Below are 27,446 nucleotides of genomic sequence, written 5' to 3' on the forward strand. Positions count from 1 at the left end.
CCAATCGGGGACTTCTGGTCAAGAGGAGGGACCAGCCAGGGGGATGGACCGTGGGAGGTTGACTGTGGGAGCACACTGACCACTGGGGGTGGCTTCTGCATTGAGTGTCTTCCCCCTGGAGGTCAGTGAATGTCATAGCAACTGGTCAACTGGTCATTCGGTCATTAGGTCATAACAGTCACTTAGGCTTTTAGAGGCACAGTGCATGAAATTCATGCATGAGGGGAGTGGGGGATCCCCTCAGCCCAGCCTGCACCCTCTCCAATCTGGACCCCTCGAGGAATGTCCAACTGCCAGTTTAGGCCTGATCCTGACTTAACCCCCCTGCCAGCCTGGTCTCCCCATGCAGCCTGCTGCTCAGTTGTTTGGTCGCCCCTCACTAACTCCGCTACCAGCCTGTCACCATGCAGCCTGTTTGGCCATCTGTTTGGTTTCAATGGTCACTTAGGCTTTTATATATATAGGTAGAAGATTACCATGAGATCAAAGGATCCAATGTATGTGACAGCCTTTTGATGTTGTAATGTGTTAGACAAATATGAGACATTTTTCAGAGGGTTTTAAACTTTTAGACACACAGGCCTGCAGAAAGCATCTATCGACTAAGAACTAATCCAAAGTTTGAATTAAGCATCTCTAAAGTCAAGTACTATGTTAAGGTTTCACAAAAATATAACTTTTCCCCTTACTACCACACTCTAAAGGTGACATTCATCCCCATACAGGTAAATGGGAGAGAAAACGGTGAGTCAAAGGACACGTGTCTGAGTAAGGTGGGAAAAAAATCCAATTCATGTCTGCTGACTCCACACAAAACAGGGCTCTTGCCCATTCTGCCAGGTTGACTTCCTGTTGTATCCTGTGTCACAGCATTCAATGGCTTCTTCCATTTGGCATAGTAGAACTATATCAACAAAACTAATCAATAAAAACAATTTAACAAAATAATATATTTCATAATTTATCCATTTGTTCAATACACCCCGATTAAAGAGCTATTAAGTGCTTGAAAGGAGGCAGCATCAGATTGGGAGGACACCTACAAATGTGCACTTTTTTTTTTTAATATATTTTATTGATTTTTTACAGAGAGGAAGGGAGAGAGATAGAGAGCTAGAAACGTCGATGAGAGAGAAACATTGATCAGCTGCCTCCTGCACACACCCCACCGGGGATGTGCCTGCAACCAACGTACATGCCCTTGACCGGAATCAAACCCGGGACCCTTCAGTCCACAGACCGACACTCTACCGCTGAGGCAAACCGGTTTCGGCGACTTTTTTTTTATTTTATAGAATAGTTTATTGATTTTTAGAGAGACAGAAAGGAAGAAAAGTATCGATGTGAGAGCACAACATAGATTGGCTACCTCCTACATGCCCCACTGGGGATCAAGCCTGCAGCCTGGGCATGTGCCCTGATCAGAATGGAACAAGCAACCCTTTGATACATGAGATGATGCCCAAGCAACTAAACATACCTTAGTTGTAACTAACTTAGAGCAACTAAGATGCACTTTTGAGGGCACTCCTAGCTTAGCAGAGGTGGTGAAATCTAGTGGGGTGTTATGAGTGTGACCTTGAATTTTTTGGAATAAAATGAACTACTTTAAGGAATGCTTTGGCATTCATGAAAAAAAAAAAAAAAAAAAAAAAAAAAAAAAAAAAAAAAAAAAAAACAACTTTAATGAAATAACAAGTGCTTAAGTACCAGTATTTAAAAGTAAAATAAGGCAATAAAAAGGTATTTATTAAAATTGGTTTTAATTTCTGGGAATTCAAGGTTTGGCTGAAAAAGAAAAATGCTTTTATATACTTCAATATTCTATTTATTTGGGAATACTTATCAAACATGAAATACAAATTATTGATATTATGCACAATGGGTTCACTGGAGTTGTCAACAGTTTGCCAAAATACATAGACTAGACAACATCTACTAAATACTTGGCAACCATTTTGGCAAAATGTGTGCAGAGAAACTTGCCCTAGCTAAGCAATAAGAATACTAATAATTCTTGATTTACTGTATTCTAGGAGTATGGGCTTTCTGCCTCGCTATCTGCTATTCAACAATATCCGCCAGGGTGGCAGTACCAGAAGAACCAGGCAAGCAAAAAAGAAGAGATTGGAGCCTAAAGCCCGGAGCTGGCAAACATTCTGATAAGCTGCACAGAAAGTGGCTGCTTATCAAATCAAACAGCTCATCTTGCTCATTTGAATGAATGTTAACTAACATGATTGTGTCCTAATTGGCCAGCCTGTAAAGAAGATAAATCGAACAGATGCTGAAATGCACACTTTTTCTACTTCCTTGTCCAAATCATGAAAACCTGTGCTGGTATGTCACCAAGCAAGCAGCAGGGCCTCAGAAGAGGCAGTTCACAGGAACCCCATTGAGGAGGAGCAGTCCTAAGCCACATCTATTGGCTGGCAGATCACTGGATCTCATAACACTGTGGTTATTTCAGCCTGCACTTCCCCCAACTGTTGCTCCCTCTTTGGCTCTGTGCCTTCCTATACACCTACCCTCATCCACCAGGTCTGCCTCTCAATTTATCAAAGTTCTCCTGGAACCTCCCCGAATGAGCACTTCTCCTTTGTTCTTCCATAGCACCCTGGACTTATGTATCTCACAGCATAATTATCTGGTTACTTCTTTCTCTTGTAGCCCTTGTGTTGCCAGCAGCAGCATTATTTTCTGCAGTCACCACACTTTTATTATTGTTGTTGTTTGTTAATCCTCATCCAAGGATATTTTTTCCCCATTGACTTTTTAGAGACGGTGGAAGGGAAGGGTAGATGCAGACAGAGAGAAACATTGATGTGAGAGAGACACATCAATTGGTTGCCTCCCGCACCTGCCACAACCTGGGCCAGGGATCTAGCCTGCAATGGAGGCATGTGCCCTTGCCTGGAATCAAACCCAACCACCACCCTTCAGTCCGCAGGCTGCCCTCTAACCAAATCCAGCTAGGGCAACACTTAATTTTTAGAATAAGTTTTCAATATTAAAATGAATAATGTTTTTGAAAAATTAGAAAATTTGGCCACCATGAGTCCCTCGACTAAGCAACATGAGCTAGAGCTGAGCATCAGGTATTCCTTTCAAAGAGAAACATATACTTTGTAAGGCTCAGTTTCCACCATTTCCTATTGTTGCATTGGGCTCCCTTCATTTTTCACCAACCAAGACATTGGAATTTACCGCCAACTATTGGGGTTTGAGGACTTAATGACAAGAAATGTGACTTTGCTCTAGAACTGTAATTCACCCCAAAAATGTTCCCTATAGATGTTAAATGAATTTTAAAAAGTATTTAATTAGGGCTACTATTTTACCTCAGGGTCGTTGTAATGACTAAAACAATATATGTGAAAAATATGTGCACCTATAACTTGAGATTGAAATATAAGTTACTGTGATAGAATACAACTTTGGTCAGGACCCCATTTCTTGTAAATAGTGCAATAATAATCACAATGATTTTCATTGCACTAAGGAGGGAGATCTGATATTTATCTTCCTAATTTAAACAAATCAGTAACCTTTCCGAGAAAGATTTTTTATTTTTGATCTTATAATTGACCCAAATATATGACTCAGAATAATTCCAATAACCTGGATAATTTTTCAGAATAAATTAATTTTCTTTATTTTTCCATTCTTTGAAAGCCATTGGATTTATTATCAAGCATGTAGTGCATGCAATAGGTAACATTTTCCAGTAAAACTATATTAACATTATGTAATACAATATATCCAACTCAGACATTTTTCAATATGCAATAAGCTAAAATATATTTTTTAAGTCAACATTAAAGTAAACCAGCAGGCTTACAATTTATAAAATCATCATTGAAATAAAGCCTGTGATATACATACAGAATTTTACATTTTAATGTGGAGTATAATAATAAATGGCCAAGAAATAATGTCAGTACTATATACTAAGAGAATGAAAAAAGAGAACAATAACCCCTCTAACTTCTCCTTATTCTGTACCTTAGCCTGCAATTTCACTGTACTCTGAAAATTGTTCTTCCTACATCATTGGCTGTCCTTTCTGTAGCCTAGAAAACTCGCAAAGGTGTGCTGTAATAAAATAGACATATTGTTGTTTGATGAGAAATGAGAATGATTTTCCTTATTTTCAAATCATGAAATATTTTTTTACTAAATCTCTACATACTCTAAAATGTTCTTTTGCCAAATACAATATCTTCAATTCCTCCAAAGTTTAAAAACATTAAGGACTGCTCAGTGTCAGGCTCCGATAATTTTTTCTTAACAAAACTTAAACTATGATAGAGTTTTGAAACTAATTCCTTTTATTTCTCTGAGTTGCAGACTCTATCATCTTTGTCTTAGTAAAATAACCATAATACAGTGTTCTTGAAATGTTCAATAAAAAAGCATATTGTAACTAAGGTATTTTCCCCAAAATTCATAAATGTTTATCCTAAAATATAAATAGAACAATTGCAGCATTAAGGACTAAAGGCACCTCAAGCATCAGCCCAATCTATTCTAAGAGAATTGTGCACAAGCATTTCTGAAACACAGCTGTTTACATTTTTATTTTAGAAGTGAGTCTGGATAGATTCCAAAACCACTCTCTGCAACATGTGTAGTGTTCTTCTCCAGTATAAGTAGCCCCCATTCTTTTTAGAATTTCCTCATATTAGACCCAGCTAAGGCAACTCAAGAGCGGCCAAATAAAATTTCATTTTCAGATATACAAGTTCCCTTGTCTCTATAATTGCTGATAGGTGTTTGTTCTCTTTTTAAAACCCAGGTTTTAAAGGGTACATATTCTGTGATGTGTGGACAAGAAGATAACCCAATACTGTTTAAACATCTTACTTTAAATGTAAACATTTTAGACAGATAAAATACGAAAATACGATGAATGGACTCATTGCCCAACCAGTAAATCATGAAAAGAAGTTGTGTTCATATTGGTTTATTATTCTTTTTCTTCAGCTAGAAAGTTACTTTAAAAAGGCTATGATCTTTACTAATTAGCTGCTATGTGACCAACGTATTTAACTGTTTAACTGCTCCTGGTGTACATATACTCAAGGTAGGTATTCTTTCTCAACCTGAAGTCAACACAGAGATTGTTGGCCTTCTCCAGAATTTTAAATGCTTGATTTTACATATTGATTCATCAAATTGAAATGAATTTGCCTTTTTCCTGTATTAAAATGCCTGAGTCTTCCCATGTTGTGTTGATTTTTAAAATATATTTTAATGATTTTTTTACAGAGAAGGATAGAGAGTCAGAAACATCGATGCGAGAGAAACATCGATCAGCTGCCTCCTGCACACCTCCTACTGGGGATGTGCCCACAACCAAGGTACATGCCATTGACGGTAATCGAACCTGGGACCCTTGGGTCTGCAGGCCAGGCCGATGCTCTATCCACTGAGCCAAATCAGTTAGGGCCTATGTTGTGTTAATTTTTGAATGGTATGACTGATTAGTCATAGGGGATTGGGTTATGGGTGAGTTCAGAGGTTGAAATAGGTTAAAAAGGAGAATCAGCCCAGCCAGTGTGGCTCAGTGGTTGAGCGGTGACTTATGAATCAGGAGGTAACTGTTTAATTTCCAGTCTAGGTCAAGACTGAGGCACAATCCTGGGTTGCGAGCTCGATCTGATCCTCAGTGTGGGGCGTGCAAGCGCCAGCCAATTGGTGATTCTCATCACTGATGTTTCTATTTTTCTCTCTCCCCGTCTCCCTTCCTCTCTAAAATTAATAAAACAACAACAACAACAAAGGAGAATCCAGTGAATGTTAATAGAATTCCTCATTTCTGTATCAGAATACTTCACTTGATTCATATATTAAACTAGTAAATTAAAATAATACTTTAAGCACAATATGTGACTACTACATCTCTCAATTCTTTTCTCAGCAAGTTTTCTGGGTAGGAAAAGCACATTACATTGCATTTTCAAGTGAATAAAAAGCCTTCCTATGTCCTTAACTTCACATTCAAGATCCTGCCTGAACCCAGAGTCTAGACACTCCGATTGGCCTAGTAGCTCAGTTAAAGTGTCCTCCCAATGTGCCAAAGTTGCAGGGTTGATACCCAGTCAGGGCACATAAGAATCAACCAATAAATGCATAAATCAGTGGAACAACAAATCAATGTATGTTTGTTTTCTCTCTTCCCCCTCCCTTCCTCTCTCTAAAATCAATACATTTTTTTTAAATTTAAAAATTGAGAACTTCAAAGAACTTAAAAAAAAATGACACTCTCAATCAAAGAAAACAAATAACTGCCATTATGCCCCAGAAAATATTAACACAACATCCCAAAATTAGCACTAACTATGGGGGCGGGGGGAGGGAGGGGGGGAATCTAACATGGCCTCAGTAATAAAGTAAATATCATATGACATTTTCATGGGCTAAAAGTAAAGAACTTACAGAGCTCATGATAACACACCATGCATTAATGTTAAGGCAATATTTTAAAAATGAAATGGCATCTCTATTTTGTATTATTCCAGAACTTGATAAATATTATGCAAAGAAAATTTCTTTTTAAGTACCCACATCCCTGTGCATAATAATGTTAAAAACTGTTTTCTACAGTAGGATTCAATTCTCACCTCCTCTAGTTATATATCTTTAAACCAGATAATAAACAGTGTTTGAAATAAAATAATTTTTAAATTACATTGAAAGTAGCATTGGCAAAAATGCCTAAGGAAGCTGCACAACAGAAAACATATTGAGTAAATCTCAAACTAATGGAATATAATCCTCCCTTTTGCATAAAGTGTCTGATCATGGAAAACAAAAGACATTAAAATAAATTTGTCTGTTTGCATAAGAAAACTGTTTCTTGTTTACATAAAGAAATCAACTTCTAGTAAAGAAAAATTGTCACTGGAGTTAAAACCACAACTTCATAAATATTTTGAGTTAAATTATTTCAATTAAAGAAATACCAAACAATGCTTATAGTTTTGTTTGAAAATTGAGTCCTTTTACTAAATGCAAAAAGAAGGTGACATGGATTTCTTACAATGGTAAATGTAGGTTTGATGCATAGTTCTCTACCATCAAAACAGACCATTGAAGACTAGTCGCTAAATTTCTATTCAATGAAATGGCATCAGAGGCTGTGAATGCTGACCGACCTCTCTCACTATTCTATGCTCTACCCATCGTCACAGTACTAATAGGCTTACATTTGCAAAACTTCCCCCCCCCCCCCCCCACACACACACACAATGAACATGTTTATGAACCACTTACAAATGGTGTAAACGTTCTCTTTCTACCTCCTCAGCGGTAATGGGTCCTCTGGCCTGCACCGGCTTCCTCCTGAGAAGTGCGCTCGGGGCGCGGGCTGGAGGGGTCTCGGGCAGGGGCCGAGCGCGGGGGATTCAAGGCCAGAGTGAAGCGCACGCAGATGGATTTCTGTGCTTACACTCGTCTGCTTTAGAAGCAGACTCACATTTACAAGGTCCCTGGAGAGAAAGATTCAGTCCTGTCATTCCGCAAGCCCACAGAAATCGGGGTGCGTGCACACCCTCCGGCCCCTCCAGCAACTGCGACCGAAGCTCCGGCGCCTGGGAGCGCCTTCCCCGCGTCCCAGGCTGTCACTCCTTCCCCCGGCCCCTACCCTGCACCAGAGCCCCCGCCGCTGCCCCTTTCCCCCATCGGGCCGCTGGCCCCTCTGAGGGCCGCCATCTCGCAGGGGTCCGCGGGGCGAGGGCTGCCAGCCGGGCCGGCGGGAGGGACACCTACCTCCCCGCCACCTGGGACCTCTGCCGCCGCCCAGGAGCCCGCGGGCCCGGCCCGGGGGGCACAGGAGCGCGCAGGGGCCGCCGCACAGGGGCGAGGTCCGGGCCGGACCGGGGTCCCCTCCCCGCGCACGCGGACCGCGTCCAGGGACCGCCCTTGTAGCCCGGCAACCGCCGCCCCGGCCCGCCCCCGGCGCCCCGCACCGCCCCCGGCCCGCCCCGGGCTCGCCCCGCGCCCCTCGCAGCCTCCCTTCCAGCCCAGCTCGCGGTCCTGGGCTGGGGGAGCCGGTGAGTGCGACCCGGGGCGCGGATGGAGCTGGGTAGGGGCTGGGAGAGACGCCAAGACCACCGAGAGCTTCACTGTTAGACGAACTGCCCTGGCGAAGGGAAGGAGCCTGCACGTGTTTCCCAGAACCTTTGTGCTTTTCCTTGCGGGTCACATTCTACCCAAGCCCGCTTCGCTTAGGCACAAGGAGCAAAGGCCCCTGGAAAACGGTGTGATACATTTGCTCTGGTCTATCAAGATCACGATGGCCTAGCTCACCACAGCCGCCTCATTCATTCATTGATGGATTTTTCCAGCAGATGCTCACTCAACACCCTTTCAGGGTTTTTGTGCCGGTTAACTGTGTCCACGCCAAGACCAGCTCAGTCCAACTCTCAGGATCACCAAATACACTCAGAGCCACTGCGGAAGTAGGGAAGCACAGAGTCTGGCCTCCGTGTCTGCATTAGTGCTTTGTATAGGTTTTGACACTTCTGAACTTAAATTTGATAACATATGAAGCAGAGGGTACCCACTTTGCAGATTTGTTGGAAGGAGTGAAAAAATTATGTATATAATAAAAGTACTTTTGCATCAGTAGAAAGCTATAGATATATAAGTAATTATTGTTTTACCTGTCCAGTGAGTGAATAAATAGACCAATACTTTCAAACCCAAGATACTGGGGATGACGTATGTGTTGGTTTTGTTTTTTCCATACAACTGCAAGTCTTTTTGGATGAAGCCAAGTCTATGTTTTATATGCCACAAGGCCCATACAGGTCTCTCAATAAATATTTGTTGAATGAATGAATGTTATTAGACTTAATTACTGATAACCACAATTCTTAATCCATACTGAGAACACTGTAGTGCTGTACCAGTTACTTGTGAAAAATACATTAAAATATTATCATCCCAAGTATTACACATCAAGATTGTCTTCTTCAAACTTTAACTTGGTCAGAATAGAAATCAAATAATGACTTATTTGTAAATGATTTACAAATGATATACACTAGCTTATTTGAACCTCAAAGCAAGTACACATTTCCCTGCCCTCATAGCTGTTACCTAGTACTACTAAAGATTCAGTGTCTTGCACTAACATGCTCCTTATTATACTGAAGTTATCTGTTTGTCTGGGTTCTTCTCTCCAACTAGACTTCAATCTCCTGAGGACAAATCTTTTCTTAATATCTCAGAGCCTAGCTAGCATGTAGGATACTCAGTAATTTGTTAGGCTAAATTACCACATCTTCCTTCATAAGGACTCCAGCATTCACCCCTTCTTCCTCTTTTTCTCTTGGTCTTATCACTTCCACCAAGGTACAGGCCCTCCCCACCTTTCACTACAGGGTTTGAATATTGTTAGACCTTTCTCCTTGCTGTTTTGTCCAGTGGACTTATTTCAACCTCCCTGCCATTACTGTCACCATCCAGTAAAATTATTAACATTCCTTATTATAAAGAGTAATCCTTGAATTAGGATTCAGAGATTTCCAGGTTTTCATATTTTTCCACCCATATTTTCAGCCTTACTTCTCTTCTCTAGACTTTATATTCTTTACTAGAGGCCTGATGCACAAAATTTGTGCAAGGGGCTGGGACCTCACAGCCCCAGCTTCATCTGGAAGATCGTTCATCTGTCTGGTCTAATTAGCATATTATGCTTTATTATTATTATAAATACTAGAGGCCTAGTGCATGAAATTCATGCACTTGGCGGGGGTGGGAGGGTCTCTCAGCTCCACCTGCACCATCTTTCAGTCCGGGACCCCTCAGGGGATGTCCGCCTGTGGGCTTAGGCCTGTTCCAGAACTGGCCTAAGCCAACAGTTAGAAATCCCTCTCACAGTCTGGAACCCCCCACTCCTTACTGCCAACCTGCTCGCTGCTCTTTTCCACTGCTGAGAACTTAAACTCCTTCCTCTGCGGTCACACAACTGTCACATGCCAGGCAGTCACTCGGAAATATCTTGGCACTGGCTAACTTACAGAATTCTCCCTTCTCTCCATTCTTCTGAGTCAGACTCTGGACATTGACTGTGGCATTCTCTTGGTCATTGTTTTTGTTTTCTTTTTTTTTTTTTCAAAATGTTACAAAGTTTATGTGAATATAACATACAAAGATGCAGCCTCTTTTGTGGGAACAGGGAAGGACCGGGTGGTTAAGAAGGCACACAGAACTGCAGCAAGCACCAGGTGTGGTGAGGGCCAAGGGGGAGAGGAGGTTGGCACAGGGACCGAGGCCCTGGAGCCGTTGCTGGGGAAGTAGGAAACCCCTCTGAGTGCCACATTCTGAGGCTGAACTAAATGGTCAAGCTGAGGCAGAGGTGGGTGGCCATATCAACCATCTTTTGTTGTTTACCCTTTCCTACCCCAGCCCTGCTGTAAAACCCCAGAGCCCTGGATTCCAAAGGCCCCATCCAGAGTAGAGGCCATGGAAGGGGGTGAGAGGAAGTGAGTAGGGCAAGTTTGAAAGCTGATATGACTGTGTGCTGAGGGATGGTGGAAACAGTGGTGAGAGTAACAGGGGAAGGGCTCTCATACATACCCTTCTGTGGGGGCCACAGGTGAAGGAGGCCAGGGGAGTAGGGTAGGGATGGGCACCATGGCCCCAGACTCTTAGGCATCCCTGTCTGTCCTCTGTGGTGTACATGGAGGAAAGGGGCTGCCTCTGAGGAGGGGCCAGGCCAGACCAGGTGACCAACTTGAGTTCTAGCTGAGGTGATGGTCCTCACCCTGAGCTGCTATCTAACCGGTGAGGGCAGAGGACCCAGTGCCTCCTCGCTTCTCAAAGAACTTGTAGTCAATGAGGAATGTGGCTCCCAGCATTCACTCTCACGTCCAGATCCAGCGGGAACTGCAAGCCAAAGTCATCTGCATCCGGGAGGGCTTCTTGGAAGCAGCCTCCCCCGTGCCCACCCCGCCCACTGCTTGCTGATGTGGCCCACACTATGAGACTCATCCAGAGTCTTCACCTCAAAGTTGGTGTCTGTGCCACAGCCACAGGTCCAGCAGGGCCCCACCACTCGCAGGATCCTATGGCGATCGGCATCTTGAATGGAGAACTTGGGGAGGAAGGAATGCCAGGTCTGCAACACATGGTCAATGGTGGTGTTGGTGGCAACTGTGCTGTCATCTCTCGGTCCCCGGAGTCCACCAGGTGGACACGAAGGGGCCGGCCATCCTGCAGCACAGACGTGCACAGCAGTTGCTCTCTTCAGCCGCCTGACCCAGGGCTGTCCAGCCCCTGAGTTCAGTTCATGCCGGTTACTTGTCTCCCAGCCTAGGAGCATTTCCACTCACGCAGCCCTCTGGTGAATCAGGATCTGATCAATCAGCACCAAGAATTCGAGGCCAGAAGGCCCCTTGGACAATGGCAAGAGGGAGGCAGCAGGCCCCACGAAGGGGAAGAGAGCGAAGCTGGGCGCAGGGGCAGGCACGTGGGCAGGCACTGCCACTGATCCAGGCCCAGGATGCTGCACCTGCTCCAGGTACCCAGCGGTCACAGGTTAGGGAGGAGGGGGCGAAGGGGTGCAGCTTGTGGGGCAAGTATTCTGCCATAGGAAAGGAATGAGGGCTCGCGGGTTGTTGCTATACCAAAGCTTAGTTCTAGAAGTGGAGGCAAGGTTGGGGACAGCCTGACAGACACAGAGACAGACACAAAGACAAACAGGCATATGTGGAGAGGTGGCTGCACCAGGCACCCACCCAGAGGCTCTCAAGTGGTGCCTCTGACTCGGGGAGAAACCAAAAGTGTCAGCAGGCGGGGCAGAGTACCTGGAACCCTTGATTCCCTCTGGAGTTTGCAGAACTGCCCCCTCCTTTTTTCTCCCCTTCTCCACAGAGGCGGCTGTTGGAAGATGGCAGGACAGATGGATTCACAATCAGACTGATGGCCCCACCTCCAGGGAGGTTTCCTGACCCCTCTGCATCTCCTGATCACCTGAAGCCCCTAAAATAGTCAGGGTGCCCAGAGCTCAGAGGCTCCTGAGAGCTCGTGGAGGCAGGCCCTTGGTCATCAGTTTTTGTTTTTTTACTACATTTCTTCCCTGTGCAGTGATCACACTTCATCTGGAGTAGGGCAGGCTCGAGTGACCGGAGGAAGCATGGGGAGAGCAGTCGTTGCTGGTCACCCCTGGCACTGCTGGCGATGGCCTTTCTTCTTTGTGGAGTGTCTAGGGAGGGGAAGCGGCCTCAGTGCCTGAGGCCGAGTTCCAGGAGGCTAGCAGCACTGTTGGGATTGTGCCAGTAGCACCGGTCCATTGGTGCCTGGCCTGTCCTCTTGAGATTGAACCTGCAGGACTACTAAGGGAGTTAGTCCCCACTTCCATCCTACCTCCACCACCGATTGACTGGCATCTGAGGGCCTGGAAGAGGGACCAAGAGGTCTGCCTTCCAGTAGCTCGACAGTCACCGCTTGTCAGTCACCACTGCCACCAATTGATCAGCTCCTGCTCCCTCAGTTCCCTAGCCTTGTGTTCAGTCATCCCTCTAGTCATGGCGGCACCTGGGTTTTTATATATATTAGGATTCTGGCCAAGCTGGTCTGCGTGCCTTGACTCAAAGTACCCTGAACTTGCCCTTCTCTTTGCTCTCTAAGCTTCCTCTTCATAGCCACCTATTTCCCTCACCTCTCTGATGCCTGACTTATCTGACTCTCACAACCAACTTAAAAGTCACAACTCCCACCAGTCTCCAAGGTTTGTGGCCATTTTATTAGGATGATAGTACTTGCCGCATTCTCTCATATGTGACTGAGATTTCTTCCTCAAGGAATTAATAGGAGTTCTACTTTCAGAGAAGGGCTATATTTGTTCAAACTTGTATCTCTGATAGTATCAAACATTCCCATAAATATTCAACAAATGTTATTTTGCCAGCTCAGGAACTACCTCTTTGACTTTAGCCAAATGTCCTTTCTTCTATGGTCACCTTTTGTCCTTAGAGCCAGTGACACATGATGTAGTTCTTGCATCATTTCCTGGGTATGTGATTGATTTTCCCAGTAAGCTTATTAGTTCACAGTGGAGAGAGACCCTATTGCGAACATACACAGTCTTTGGCATCAGATTATCTAGCCTTAGATCTTAATTTGCCATTCACTAGTTGCATGCCCTTGGAAAAGTTACTTAACCTCCCTAAATTTCCATTTCTTCAACTGTAAAATGATTGGTTTCATTGGTGGTTATTAAATAAGATAAGATATTGAGATCCTGTCACATAGTAAGTGCTCACTCAATGCCTGCCAGTCAATATTAGCAGCAGCATTCCTTTCGTAGGGCAGACAGTGCCTAGCATGAGTATATAAATGATAATAAAAATGATATTTGACAGTGGGGACAAAGATGATTGAACTTCTGTGATCTAGCTATTAAATTGATCATATTCTCTAAAGAAAGTTAATATATACTCCCCACTTTACCTCATTTTGAAAGTATATATGATCTGGAGATAGTATCTGAAGGAGAATCCAGGCCCACAATTAAGCACCAGCAGTGGTACAAAACTGTATGATCCCTGGGCTCATTCAGAATGAACCTGATAGTTGGAATTGGGATGCAAGCACTTTTCTCCCTTTAAAAGACTAGTATTAATGGGTTGAAATTTTTACTGTAAAAGCCAAATGTTACATAGATCTTGATTGAGGTGCTATTGCTTTAGGGTTGGTATTTCTGAAGTTAGTTTTAGCAATATCTAAGCTAAGCATTATGTCTATCCTATATAATAAAAGCCTAATATGCTAAGTGTCTGGTTGTCCAGTCATCATACAATCAATCAAAGCATAATATGCTAATGAAATGCAAAGGTCTCTCAACCGCTAGCTATGACGTGCACCGACCACAAGGTGGCAGGTGCTCCAACTGGTAGGTTAGCTTGCTGCTGGGATCCAGCAGATCTGGACTATTGAGAAGGGCCAGATATGCCCTGGAGCCCTCCTGCAGTCTCTCCCTGGCTGGCCAACTTCCTGTGTCCCTTCCTGGACCTAATCTTACACTGATGGGGGCCCTCGGCCTGGCCTGAGCTCTCTCAAAGTCCGGGACTCCCTGGAGGATGTTGGAAAGCCAATTTCAACCGATCCCGCAGGCCAGGCCAAGGGCCCGAATTTGTGCACTGGGCCTCTAGTTTAGAATATTTTACCCACAAAAGTTGAACTAATGAAGCAGAAAACTTCTCCTTTTTTAAAAAGTATATTTTATTGATTTTTTACAGAGAGGAAGGGAGAGGGATAGAGAATTAGAAACATTGATGAGAGAGAAACATTGATCAGCTGCCTCCTGCACACCTTCTAATGGGGATTTGCCCGCAACCAAGGTACATGCCCTTGAACAAAATCGAACCTGGAACTCTTAAGTCTGCAGGCTGATGCTCTAGCCACTAAGCCAAACCAGAAAGGGCTAGAAAACTTCTTGAAAAATAGTTCAGTGATAAGCTAGCTCACTGGAAGAAAAGTTAATGGAAAACAATTTGACTTCCTAGTAATTCCTGGTGTAAATTATTATTCCTGGGGAAAATGGAGTACAATGAAAGCTACATAAAAATTCTGATTTTTGGCCCTAACTGGTTTCGCTCAGTGGATAGAGCGTCAGCCTGTGGACTCAAGGGTTCCAGGTTCGATTCCAATCAAGGGCATGTACCTTGGTTGTGGGCACATACCCAGTAGGGAGTGTGCAGGAGGCAGCTGATAGATGTTTCTCTCTCATAGATGTTTCTAACTCGCTTTTCTCTTCCTTCCTCTCTATAAAAAAATCAATAAAATATACTTTTTTTAAATTCTGAATTTTGTATCTTAGGTCACAGTGACTGTACCTAGTAGGTACTCAACAATTTGTTGAATGAATTAATGAATGGGGTAGGAATCTCAAAGTATAACAAAATTTGCCAAATATAGTTAAAGGCCCTGGTAATCAGGACACCTACCTTCCCTGTCACCTAAGAGGCTCCAACCACCACGCTCCACAGTGAGTCCTGCAGGCCCCGGCTGGAGTGGAGGCACAGAGACACACTGGCAGTTAATTAGAACTTGTCCCAATATGCCAAAATTTTGGTTCAATCACTGGTCAGGGCACATATAAGAATCAACCAATGAATGATAACTAAGTGGAACAACAAATTGATATTTCTCTCCGCCTTCCCCCCACTCTTTTTCTCTAAACTCAATCAATAAATTTTTAAAAATCAAATATAGTTAAGAAAATAAGGAAAAAATTAACCAAGACCCAGGATTTAAATAATTCCCAATACCTCCCTTGCTGCCAATTATAGACTATCAGTGCAGGGTTGGGACCAAATGTTGAGTGACTTGCTCAAGATCATAGACCAAGTTAATAATAAAGCTAAAATAAAAATCCAGGCTCCCTGAATCCTAATATAATCTTCACTATGCTCTTATTGCATAAAACAATACACATAAAGAGGCCAGGGAGGCAATTTATTTCGTTTTTCTAATGTTAAACTCATGACATTTACAGAACAAAGTTGTTGTAAGTTGTAGCAATTGCACTGACTTTGTAAATTTATGACACCTCTGTTGGCCAGACTCTTTTCATATGTTTAATGAGAGAAAAAATGGGCCACTGACTGTCCGCTTCTCCTTCGGATAAATATGGTTAATTTCTCTGCATATGGCTGAATTAAAAACCAGGCTCACTGGGCAGCAGCCCATGAGGCGAGGTCATGGGGCTACCAAAGTATTAGAGACATTTAACAAGATGAAGAAAGCTGTACTTATCATAACTCATCTCAGAGAGAGGGTAGTTTATGTTGGAATAATGTTTGATAATTTGTTCAACACCCCCACCTAACCCTTCACACCAAAGAGCAAAGTAAAATCAAAGTGAATGGTGTTAAAGAACTTCTCAATCTAAGGATGTGAAACTTGGTAACTTCTGAGTGGTGATTTCAGCAAGTGGATAGATTTGGAGTCAAAGCTGAATGACTTTTGACAGTAGAAGATAAATTAAGCACAGCCACAAGGGAGTCTCTTTTTGCTCTCCTTTCATTGCCCATTCTTCTAAATTGGGCTGACAAATTTTTAAGAATTATTCTTTAAAGGGGCATCAAATTATTAATTTTTCCAGGGTGCCTTGGACTGGCCCAGCAATCAAAGGGGTGTCTGACCAAACCAAATGTGGATGCTTGAGTTTTGGTCCAGTTGTGAGGCAGAGAAAGAATAGATTATATCTTGAAGTTATTTATAGCTGAAAATCCTAGGCCAACTGATGTAAAACACTATCAAAAGCTTCTAATAGTTCTCATAAAATATATCAAAAGAAAGAAAAAACACAGAACCCATTTTTAGCCAAAATTTTGGCTACAATGTTTGCTAACAATTAAATTCAGCTCTATTTAATTCTTATAACAGAAAGAATTAACTGCTTAACCCTAGAACAAAAGAACCCAGATATATTCTAGTGCTACCATTTAATTAGCTCTGTGATCTTGCACATGTTATTTGACCCTTCTGAGATTCACTTTCCTCATTTGTCTAATGGACATGACAAACCTAGTTGTATATTTAAATGAGATAGTGTTTTAAAAAATACTGTTAGAGTTCCTGGCACACAAGTAATCAATAAATATTACTGAATTAATTAAAACTGATGAATTAATTAATATTAATGAACATTACTAAGTAATCACCTATAAAGCTTTATATGAAACCTTTATGACAGTGATAAAACATGACTGGCAGACATCTATTTGGCCTCAAGAGCAGTGTATATGTATACAATTTACAGCCAATACATAAGTTTATTCACAAGAAATATATTAATTTTTCCCAAGGAAAAAAAAAACCACAGAAAGTTAATGAAAACATATTCAAGGATTCTTAATGTAATCACAAATCTATATATAACTTCATGTCTGGACCACAAAAGTAATACGGAGCACATATCGTGTACAAACCCATGTTGAATTTGCAAACCAAAATCTCACAAATTCCACTGGTGATCTCTCTTGAGGAGTAACAACCTCTAATTCACAATTTAACTTTTCATGACATCTTCAATTCCTTGGAAACATGAAAAAATGTGCTTATATAATGCCAAACTTGTATACTGTTTGCTCTGACCTAGTGATTCCCTGAGACCCCACCCCACCCAATTTAAATCCCACCCAAGCTGTGCACAGTGGCTTTTGCATATGAATGGCCTGTCCTTTTGTAGCCTAAAACCTAACACAAATAATTCCATATTGTATTGATATATTAAATTTGGGGGGAAATTATTTTAAAAATTATAGTAAATTATGTGCAGCAATAATTGTGTTTAGACTGCTTAGAAATATATAAGCAAAAAGAGCAGTTGGGAAATAACCAGACTAACCCAGTTTGACATGTCTATTATGGAAAAAATAGACTCAAAAGAATATTGTAATAGGAAGTAGCTAGCTCTATGCTTCAAACTAATACTATTCTCTGATCAGCTACCCAGTGTATTTGTTTTAGCAGTTGTTGAAAAATGGACTATGGATGGTGAACAAGAAAGAACACTGGACTATGCAAAACTAGCATATGACCTTAGTTAAGATAGTCAAGTTACTTTTCTCTAGTCCAGTTTCCTCATCTGTAAAATGGCTATAAATATTTCACCCTGGCCCTAGTCGGTTTGGCTCAGTGCATAGAGCACTGACCTGCAGAATAAAGGATCGTGGGTTTAATTCTGGTCAAGAGCACTTGTTGGGAACAACCAAGATGGTGGCATAGGTAAACACCTGTACTTGCTGCCTCTCACAACCACATGGAAACTACAACTAAAAGACAAAATAAATATCATCCAGAAACATAGGAAAGCTGGTTGGGTGCAAGTTCTACAACTAGAAGTAAAGAAAAAAAGTTCATTGAGACTGATAGGAGTTGCGGAGGTGCGGAGGTGTGGAAGCAAGCACGATACGGCCACAACTGGGTGCGCTGTTGTTTTTTTCTATTGGGAGGGAGATACAAGCTCCAGATTGCTCTGAACTCCAGTTCCAGGCTAGACTCTGGGGACCCAGACTCATACAGGGAGAAAGTGGACTATCTGGCATTGGGCCGGAACACGAGGGTGGCTTTCTCTCAGAGGTGCTCAAAGCAATCATTGTTCCTGCATGGGGGCACATGACACAAAGATCCAGGGACCTCTCCAGTGCAGTGCTGACTGTCAGCTATTGCTGTTTGCTCTGACCTAGTGATTCCCTGAGACCCCACCCCACCCAATTTAAATCCCACCCAAGCTGTGCACAGCAGCTTTTGCATATGAATGGCCTGTCCTTTTGTAGCCTAAAACCTTACAAACTGCAGCAGGGTCAGAGAGCTCTAAAACTTCCCAAGGAATAATGATCACTGAGAGCACTTCTGAGGCCTTGCTTCACAGCTGGGCCTCATCTGGGCACTTCCAAACCCCTGGGTGCACAACAAGACTGTGAACCCAGACTACAAAGGGGTGCACCTAGAGTGTCCACCTCAGGTGATTGGGGAGACTGAGCCACTGGGCTCTATAGGACATCTAGCACACAAGACCACTCTATCAACACAGGGAAGCGGCCAAAATGCAGAGACAAAGAAACATGTCACAACTGAAAGAAATGGAGGAAAGCAAACTATTGGCTATAGAGTTCAAAACCATGGTTATAAGGTTACTCAATAATCATCTAGAAACCTCCAAGAAATTTAGTGAGACCCTCAAAGATATGAAAAAGGACCAATCATAAATTAAGCATACACTGACTGAAATTAAGAAAAATATACAGAGATCCAACAACAGACAAGAGGACCCCAAGAATCAAGTCAAATATTTGAAATATGAAAAAGCATAAAACACCCAACCAGAAAAGAATAAAGAATCCAAAAATATGACGATAGTGTAAAGAGCCTCTGGGACAACTTCAAGCATACCAATATCAGAATTATGGAGGTGCCAGAAGAAGAGAGAGAGCAAGATATTGCAAACCTATTTGAAGAAATAATGACAGAAAACTTCCCCTACCTGGTGAAAGAAATAGACTTACAAGTCCAGGAAGTGTAGAGAACCCCAAACAAGAGGAATCCAAAGAGGACCACACCAAGACACACCATAATTAAAATGCCAAGGGCAAAAGACAAGAAGAGAATCTTAAAAGCAGCAAGAGAAAAACAATTAGTTACCTACAAGGGAGTACACATACCACTGTCAGCTGATTTCTCAACAGAAAATATGCAGGCCAGACAGGAATGGCAAGAAATATTCAAAGTGATGAACAGCAAGAACCTACAACCAAGATTACTCTACTCAGCAAAGCTATCATTTAGAATTGAAGGTCAGATAAAAAGCTTCACAGATAAGCCAAAACCAGTTTGGCTCAGTGGATAGGCCTGAAAGGTCCCAGGTTCGATTTCGGTCAAGGGCATGTATCTTGGTTGCAGGCACATCCCCAGTAGGGGGTGTGCAAGAAGCAGCTGGTCGATGATTCTCTCTCATTGATGTTTCTAACTCTCTATCCCTCTCTCTTCCTCTCTGTACAAAATCAATAAAATATATTTAAAAAAAAAAAAAAAAAAAAAAAAGCTTCACAGATAAGAAAAAGCTAAAGGAGCTCATCACCACCAAACCAGTATTATATGAAATGCTGAAGGGTATTTTTTAAGAAGAGGAAGAAGAATAAAAAGGTAAAGATAAAAATTATGAACAACAAAGTAAAAACAAATACATATCTATCAACAAGTAAATCTAAAAATCAAGTGAATAAAAAATCTGATGAACAGAATAAACTGGTAAATATAATAGAATCAGAGGCATAGAAAGGGAGTGGACTGACAATTCTTGGAGGGAAAAAAGTGTGGGGGTGCAGGAGAGATTAGACAAAAATCATACATCTATGGATGAGGACAGTGGGGGGTAGGTAAGGGTATGGAGTGGGGTGGGAACCAGATGGGGGGCACAAAAGATGAACAACTGTAATAATCTGAACAATAAAGATTATTATTATTATTATTATTATTATTATTATTATTTAAAAGCACTTGTTGGGGTTTCAGGCTTGATTCCCAGTAGGGGGCCTGCAGGAGGCAGCTGATCAAGGATTCTCTCTCATCATTGATGTTTCTATCTCTCTCTCCCTTTCCCTTCCCCTCCTAAATCAATAAAAGCATATTTTTAAAAATTGCACCCTGCTTATTTTATGAGGATGATCTGATCAATGCCATTTCACTTATGAGAAAATTGAGTAGTAAAGTGATTCTTTTAAGGTTACATAGCTAATCAGTGACAGAATCATGACTAGAAATAAAATTCTTTTGAAGAGTTGGACTTTTCAGTAACAAAGCTGTCATTGAAACAATAGATAGGAAAGTGCTTTGAAAAATTTAACATAAGGGTTTCCTTCAGTAGAAATACTATGGAGTGTATATACTTAAACTACAACCAAGAGCATCATGTGGCAATTAAGAAATGCCTTTGAGATTGTACCTTACATTCAGCAATAGCCATCTTTCCTTTAAAATCAAATAGATTCTGTTTCATTTCTTAAAGAAGATACAAGAAATAAACAATTAACTGAATTAATTCAGGGACTTGACTGACCCAAGTTAGTTTTCTACAAAGTCTAAATTAATCAGATAATTGCTAATTCTGCTTTTTGTTTTGTGCTCTGTACAGTCTGCATTTGTTGACATGAACCTAATAACAAGAATAAATAGTCATTTAAAAATTATTAAGATCCCAAATCTGAATTAAATCTTCAAGTTCCTAAGCACAGTCTTTCTTTAGGCATCTTCTCCAGTCATTCATTACTTTAAAAGTTTAATTTTCTTTATCTGAATGTGAGCATTAATACTGTTTTTGTGATATAAAGAGAACTTTTGAAGTAAACAAATGGAAAAAAAATTCAACCTAAATGATAATCCAGGATATTGTTAACATGTTTCATTACACTGTCAGTAAAACAAAAACGTAAATACCTCTCTTGGCATGACTATATAAACAGCAGTTTAGTCTTTTAGATTCAATTGCTACTGACACATTGAAAAAATATAGTCAGTTTAGTATGGTTTAAAATAATCTCCACTTAACAGCTATCAATGTTTTAAAATTAGGCAAACAGTGCTAATCAACCTCCTAATTTCAGAAGGAAAGTTTAGAAAGTAATTTAATTAATTGGTTCTGAAAATTAATTACATATGTAATGAGCCTCATTAGACCTTTCCTGCTCTGTCCGGTAGCTAAACTGATTAGAACATCCCAATATGCCAAGGTTGAAAGTTCAAATCTGGTCAGGGCACATATAGGAAACAACCAATGAATGCAAAAATAAGTGGAACAACAAAAATCGGTGTCTCTTTCCATCTTCATTTCTCCCTCCCTCCCTTCTTCTTCTCTCTCTCTAAAATCTATAAATAAATAAAAAAGAAAGAATAGACTTCCTGTTTCATCAGAATTTCAGATTAAAGGATGACTGGTCTTTTCACTTATAATTTCTTTGTGGTTCACAGAGCATAAAATAGACTGTTGGTTGTGATGATCATTAAATATTTTACCCTAGTAAATTTAGGACTAGAACATTAAAATAAACTGACCTGAACATCGAACTCTTACGTTTTTACTGTATTAATTTCTTGCATCCCAATGTAAAGATTTTACTTGGTGTGTATGTGCAAGAGTGTGTGTGGAGGGGGGGAGTAAAGAGAGGGGAGGGCGGTGGGTTACTGAATTGACAAAAAAAAAAACACACCAAAAAACCAATTTACACAGTTAACTTTCAAATTTAGCACACCAATATATTTTGGTTTTGCCATGTTGAATATAAACTAAGTAAAAACAATGTAATATAATAACTGTGGATTACTCAGATAGTTTTCATAAACAGTTGGCCAATTGTAGCTTACAATAGCTGTCACTATACATTTAACATAAATGCTAATTTAAAAATATTAAACTTGTAAATGTTCTGGTAAATACAGCATGTGCTGTTTTCAAAGGTTACAGAATAGCACTACAGGAGTTTTAAACCAAACTTAGCCCCAATGTACCTTCACTGTTTTAAAATTCTTTAGTTTTACACATTAAAAACTGTAAACATGTTTGAATGCCTTTTCAATGATTCCTTTGAGGATTCAAACTGCATAGAGAAATGTATTTGATAGGTTTACATCTTGGAGGTGAGAGAATAAATAAACTACGGAAACAATATTGCCAGAGATGTGCTGTCCTCTTTAATATAAGAAAGCATTGGCATCAAGCAATGTCCCACTGCCTGTTTACTAAGAAAAGTAACCTGTAAATACCTAGAGCAAGTACAGCTCACAGACCTCCGGCTCTGGAGCATGGGCTGCGTGCTGAAGTTAGCTCTCTTCCTTTTTTGTCTGGTTTGAACAACTCATTCCCAAGTAAATTTGCATGGAAGATTGCAAATCCTTTTGTACAATCTAGTAACATGGCATCCAGTATCATATTTACTCTGACACAGTTATAGAGCATAATGTAGTAGTCAAACATAGAAACGCTTGCTCTTAATTGAATAAAACCATCTTTTTTCTTAGAACACAAAGAAAAGATGAAGTGAAAGCTACTAGAAAATATAAAATGCTGTACCTGCAACGTGCTGAACTCTTTCCAGTACTCACCCTTCCGGCAACTTCACTTCTCCTTGGCAGCGCTGCTGTGCCAAATGCTTCTACCTTCCCAAAGCTGTGTGTCAGCACAAGCCCAGACGAAACTTCAAATCCAGGAAAATAAAATTAACCATGCAGATCAAAGGCAGGGAGCAGGGAGATGAAATGCCCGTAATCTGATCTGTGATCAGTTGCAGAACATCAAAGGCAGAGCTAAATTTATATAGAAGCAAGGATATCAAGAAAGTTCACTTTCAGCAGGTAGTCACCCTCCCGCCTCTTAGTCCACAAACTCTTTTGTTTAACACGGATCACGTCGTTTTCTCCCCCCACCCCCACCCCCCACCCCCCACCTTTTTTTTTTTTTTTTTTTTTTTTTTTTTCCAAGAAGGCAATACCGCGGCTCTCCCAAGCTCGGGCTGAGTGGCTGGATCCTTACCATAGCCTTTTCGGTTCCCAAGCTGTGTTGTGGATTGTGTGCTGGAAGCTGCCTAGTGCCAGCGGGTTCTGCTTTATCCCTTTCATCTCGCTGAACTGCAGATCCCATGACATCATTCAGCGCCCTGGGACTGGTAGGAGAGTTATAATTCAGCCTGTGGGGGAGTACAGCTCAAGAGAAGTCAGAGTTTGCCTGATTTTAGACTATTGTGCCTCTGGCAGGACAATTTCTGTTATCTGCTTCCCAGTTGGAAAGTCAATTGCTGCTGGATGATCCCAGTATGATAAGATCCCTGATCCATCCAAGGTTCCAAATGGCAGCATTTAATTGAGATAAAAATCACTTTTTTTTTTTTTTTTTTTACAAAGACTGTCAAATATTCAGAATAATTAAATACCACTCTAAGATCATTCCAGAAAAAACCAAGCGGCACTGTCAATTGGAAAAGATATTTTTAAAAATGTGTTTTTGTTTTCAATGTGACAAGTTTTTGAGGATTTTAAATAAACTGTCTTTTCTTTGAAACTTAAATTATTAGAATCAACTGCCAATTAAACAGCAATGTTTTAATTAAAGTAATTAATGGACAGGTAACAAACAATTAATCAGTGATTGATATCTGCCACTTTCTCACATAAGCCCTTGGGCAGAGACTTAATCTTAGTTTAGGTTTTAGTTTGGGATTCTGAAAATTTGATTTTAAAACATGTAGTTCTTAGGTGGGTATACTTCATTAACACCTGTGAGCATTTTAAAGTTTACAAAAGAAAAGCATTATTTAAACACAGGAAAGGTACCACCCCTGTGTTTACTCCAGAGCTGTGTCCCTTCCTTTTTACAGCTAATTCTCCTAACTCCTAACTCACTAAAAATCATCACCATAAGCTAATTCTTCATAATTTAAAATTAAACCTATTACACATTATTTAGCATTTTTATTACTGTTTGTTAACAATGGCAGTTCAATAAAATAGAATTATTTTTAGTATTTACCAAAATAGAAGATAATAAGAAATTTCATCTTCATTACAACCCAGGATACAGTGCATTTCTGAATTCCAGACCACTTTCATGGAATAAAGGAAAACTTTCTGTTTTGTAATGGAAACTTGCCAACTTTTAGAAGGTCAAACAAAAATTTTTTTCCAAAACAAAAGACAGTAGAATTTAATCATTTTTATATAAAAAGGAACCTGTACCCCCCTCTCTCATTGGCCTTGTCCATTTTTTTCTGATTTGATATTTGAAAATGTAGTTCATGATGTATTTATTTCCAGATTTCTATGATTCCTGAACAAATTTTAATAGCAAAATATTTGCTTTAAAGTTATTGAGTTCAGCTGAAACTGGTTTGGCTCAGTGGTAGAGCGTCGGTCTGCGGACTGAAAGGTCCTGGGTTCGATTGCAGTCAAGGGCATGTATGTTGGTTGTGGGCACATCCCCGGTGGGGGGTATGCAGGAGGCGACTGGTTGATGTTTCTCTCTCATCAACGTTTCTGGCTCTCTATCTCTCTCCCTTCCTCTATGTAAAAAATCAATAAAATATATTTTTTTAAAAAGTTATTTAGTTCAGTATAACATTTAGTCATGTTAATTTTTCAAGATTTCTTTTATAATTTTTCTACCTCATAAGTCATTTCTCAAAGATGCCCAGAGCCTAGGTAGTACTTGAAATGCAGGTGTGGTTGGTTCTCCATGACTTCCTGAGAGTAGACTAGGAAAGCTCCTGTGATACCCAGCCCACATATAACATTTTCTTTTAATACAAAAACATTATCCTATCTAATAAAAGAATAATATGCAAATTGACCATCATTCCAACACACAAGATGGCTGCTCCCATGTGGACACAAGATGGCCACCACAAGATGGCCAGCAGGAGAGGGCAGTTGGGAGGGACCAGGCCTGCAGGAGAGGGCAGTTGGGAGGAACCAGGCCTGCAGGAGAGGGCAGTTATGGGTGACCAGACCTTCAGGGGAGGGCAGTTAGGGGCAAACAGGCTGGCAAAAAAGCAGTTAGGCATCACTCAGGCTGGCAGGGGAGTGATTAGGGGATGATCAGGAAGGCAGTCAGGTGAGCAATTGGGAGCCAGCAGTCCTGGATTGTGAGAGGGATGTCCGACTGCCCATGTAGGCCTGATCCTACAGACAGTCGGACATCCCTCCAGGGGTCCCAGAGTGAAGAGGGTGCAGGCTGGGCTGAGAGACACACCACCCTGTGAACAAATTTTGTGTACCAGGCCTCTAGTATATATACATTTAAAAGGACAAAATACTTCCAAGTGGGCATTTATCAATTTCTTCTCTGAGTTAGCCCAGCATGAAATCCATACTCCATCAAACTGCACCCAGGAATAAAGTTTTCTGATACACTGACATATTAAATCATAGATGTTTAACAACTACCGTGTTTCCCCGAAAATAAGACATCCTCTGAAAATAAGACCTACTTACATGTTTTCTTCTGAGTGAAATATAAGGCATCCCCCCGAAAATAAGGCCCCCCCTAGGCCAAACATGAGAGATTTGGTCCACTGATTCTGAAAGAAATGGAGTCACAAGAAATTCACCAGGAAATTCAGGAATTGGATTGTTATGATGATGTTCCAGAAGATGATGACATGATTGTCATTGAATAAATGAGTAAATTCTTGATACTGTAGGATTCACAGTTTGTCTGGTTTGTGTTGACAACTACCGTACTACCATACCATATACAGGTAATAAATTTCCTTTATTTTCATTTAACAATAAATGTGTACCGTATTCTTCTTCATGGAAAAATAAGACATCCCCTGAAAATAAGACCTAGTGCATCTTTGGGAGCAAAAATTAATATAAGACAATGTCTTATTTTCGGGGAAACAGGGTAGATGCTCTGTAAGGTTATTTGCATAAGAAAGTAAATTCTAATGTCTTGATAGAGTTCAATATCAATAGAAATAGGTGAGGGACTGATTTAGGATTCTTAAAGTTCCCCTGGATGTTTATAGGAGGCATATAGGACTTTAATGAGAATCAGTCAAATGATCCTCAATTTATACAAACCTCTCCAAGGAAGATTTGCAGTTCAAAATATGTCTAGCAACTCAATATTATCTCCAATGGAAGAGTATATTCACCAAGTCACTGAAGATTATTTTGAATTGATCCTTCTGTGGCCAAGTACCCCCAGGTGTGAGATGAAAAGTAACTGAGGTAAGGGCCCCATCTGTTGCCAAGAGCAGAGTGTGGCTAAAGGCCCCTTAGAATGAGTAATGACCTTCTGACCCCCGATCATTAGTGCTGTGCCCCATCCTACTGAGCTCCCTTCATCCTGGACATGTGGACTGGACCATTGTTATTGCTAAACAGCCTCATGAAGGGGAGCTGATTCAAAACTTTCCTCTTTGCCCTCCAGGAAGCTTAGATTAGTGAAATTGAATCTGAAGCTATGGTGATAAGAAATATGCTACTATGAAGTTAAATATTCCTATATGAAGTTATAGTATTTTATTGATGATTTCTAGGGCCATGGCATAGTATAATATATGTGGCTTTTAAAACTCCTCCTTGCATTTCAGCCAACTGGTGTGTAATAGGGCCAGGCAGCAATCTGATCTGAGGAGCTCACGGTTGCATTTCATTGCATTTAAGACTGGGGGAAAACCAATTGTTCATATCCAAGAACAAAGGGGGCTTACTAAGGTTCTTCAGGAGTGTCTCATGTACCCCCACTGAGTGTTATTTTCTTTATAATATCTGAAGTATGCTTTCTTGACATGCAAATCACATAAACTCCTATTATTGTGAGATATATGTTCAGGTAATTCATAACATTTTTTCCATTAAGTTTCAAAGTTCTTGGAGTTACCACACACTCTTTTGTAGTATCATTTTTTCTAAAGTTTCTGTTCATAGAATACATCCCTGATTATATCAGAATAAGCACAACCTTATACATAAGTTGGAAGGAATAATTTTGGAATTTATTTCATTTGCACGCTTTTGTGTGTGTGAAGTAGTTCCCTGTAAAGGAAAGAGCAGGGACACTGGAGTCAGAAAGGCCTGGGTTTAAATATCTCTCATTATTTGAAATGTAATAACAGCTAGGACAATTGGGACAAACTACATAATCTCTCTTAGCTCCATTTTCCTAAACTACTAGCAGGAAACAACATCTACCTTGTTAATGTTGTTGAGACAATAAATGTACATAGAGAGCTTCAACCAATCCCACTCCCGGGTATTTATTCAAAACAATGCACCTCCATGTTCACTGCAGAATTATTTACAATAGCCAACATATAGAAACAACCTAAGTGTCCTTAGATGGATGAGTTGATAAAGAAAATGGATATATGTAATGGAATATTACTCAGCTTTAAAAAAGAAGGGAAGCCCTGATCAGTTTGGCTCAGTCA

General features: G+C 40.9%; 1 protein-coding gene and 1 pseudogene across 5 annotated transcripts in view; both read right to left on the reverse strand.

Annotated features, from left to right (window-relative positions):
- The window catches only part of TNFRSF19 (TNF receptor superfamily member 19), a 102,716-nt gene extending 79,590 nt beyond the window's left edge, over positions 1 to 23,126 (reverse strand). Inside the window, exons 1-2 of one of the 4 annotated variants that reach the window (XM_084879433.1) lie at positions 23,045 to 23,126; positions 22,618 to 22,709 (exon numbers count right to left, since the gene is read on the reverse strand). The gene's annotated coding sequence lies outside the window, so the exon portion shown is untranslated. Of the gene's footprint in view, positions 1 to 7,278; positions 7,494 to 7,767; positions 7,932 to 22,617; positions 22,819 to 23,044 lie in introns of those variants that run through there. The other 3 variants (XM_084879432.1, XM_084879431.1, XM_084879430.1) reach the window with 3 other exon arrangements.
- LOC311618603 (phospholipid scramblase 3-like) lies at positions 10,791 to 23,152 on the reverse strand (annotated as a pseudogene). The gene is made up of 2 exons: positions 23,045 to 23,152; positions 10,791 to 11,524 (listed from the first exon to the last, which is right to left on the reverse strand). The product of its transcript is annotated as a phospholipid scramblase 3-like (transcript).
- Positions 23,153 to 27,446: the final 4,294 nt, after the last annotated feature.

Source organism: Pipistrellus hanaki (genome assembly GCF_964339955.1).
Source record: "Pipistrellus hanaki genome assembly, chromosome: 3".
In the NCBI taxonomy this organism is placed as follows: Eukaryota; Metazoa; Chordata; class Mammalia; order Chiroptera; family Vespertilionidae; genus Pipistrellus; species Pipistrellus hanaki.